Raw genomic sequence first — 1,567 nt, 5'->3', positions numbered from 1 at the left:
CCAGCACTGAGATTACAGGTGTGCGCCACTATGCCCAGACTTGGTGGCTGGCTCTGTGGTGTGGCATGCGGTAGGTACTGGGGATTATTTTTGTCCCTTGTTCTTTCCTTTCCCACCATGCACCACAGCTCTACGCAGGAGACTAGAATCTACTGCAGGGGTCTGAAGAGGTTAGCTCTAGGTTGGGAATAAAAGAGATCACAAGAAGACTTAAATATCATCAGAAAAGAAAGGTGACATTACAACTGTTACAACAAAAATACCAAGGATGGTAAGAAACTACTATGGACAATGAAATGTCTAAATAGTGAATAACCTGAAAGAAATGGATAATTCCTAGACATATACAATCTATCAAGGCTCAAACATGTAGAAACTGAAAACAATGGGAAAAATTGAAATTGAATCAATAATAAAATCTCCAATCAAAGAAAATTCAGGGCTTGATGTCCTTTCAGCCTAATTTTACCCAGTATTTAAAAAATACAATGTTTTTCAAGCTCTTCCAAAGTACTGAAGCAGTCATAACACTTCCAAACTGTTTTAAGGTGTCAGTCTTATCCTGATATCAAAACCAGACAAATTCATTACCAAAAATGATCCAGACCACTGTATTCTGTCTTGCATGGTGGTCTACTCTTATGATGTAGGATATTACTTGACCCAAACTTGCTTTGCAGAAACTGTTTATTTTCCTTCATATCATAAAACTTTGCTACCATTAAAAACATACAAACAAATATTTCTGATTAATATAGATATCACAATCTCTAAGGAAATACTAGCAAATGGATTCAACATCACTACCCTAAAGCAAATAAGCTATGAAAGTACGAAAAGACTCAAAAAAATTTATGTATTATTCCATAAAAGGACTGGACAACTCCTAATAGATGCCATTTTTGAAACATCAATACTTAAAAGATGGTGTGAAGATTGGTAGTTGCCAGGAACTCAGGCAGGTTGAGAGAGGGGTAAGGACAGCACGGGGCATTTATAAAGCAGTGAAACTATGCTGTGTGGTACTGCAATGGTGGATCTATTATATATATTTATTAAATGCCTACATAAAATGTGAACCTTATATAAACTCTGGGCTTTAGTTAGCATATCAAAATTGGTCCATCAATCTTAAGAAAAGTACCATGTTGATGCCAAAATGTTAATATTACAGCTAACTTGTAGGGAAAGTTAGTTAAACAAGCTTAGAGTATTCTATGCAGAATTTTCCTGTAATTTAAAACTTTTCTAAAATATTGTGTTAATTATTGAATGAGTCAACATATACAAATCTTGAAAAGAAAGTGCAATACAAAGATAAGGTTCTTTTTCTTTCCAGCTAAGCTTTGAAATCTAATAAAACTTACAGAACGGAAAGAATACACCCTTTTCATTCCTTATTGCTTGTATTTGAATTTTTTCTTTCCTCTGTTTGATGAGGTTAGCTAGGGTCTTATCAATTTTATTTAGTCTTTCAAAGAACCAGCTTTTTGCTTTTTTAATTCTTTGAATTGTTTTCTTCGTCTCAATTGAATTAATTTCTGCTCTAATCTTATGATTTCCTCCT

The sequence above is a fragment of the Octodon degus genome, unplaced genomic scaffold (assembly GCF_000260255.1).
Source record: "Octodon degus isolate 3935 unplaced genomic scaffold, OctDeg1.0 scaffold00031, whole genome shotgun sequence".
Taxonomy (NCBI): Eukaryota; Metazoa; Chordata; class Mammalia; order Rodentia; family Octodontidae; genus Octodon; species Octodon degus.
The sequence above is the reverse complement of the archived record's forward strand: the minus strand, read 5'-3'. Positions refer to the sequence as shown.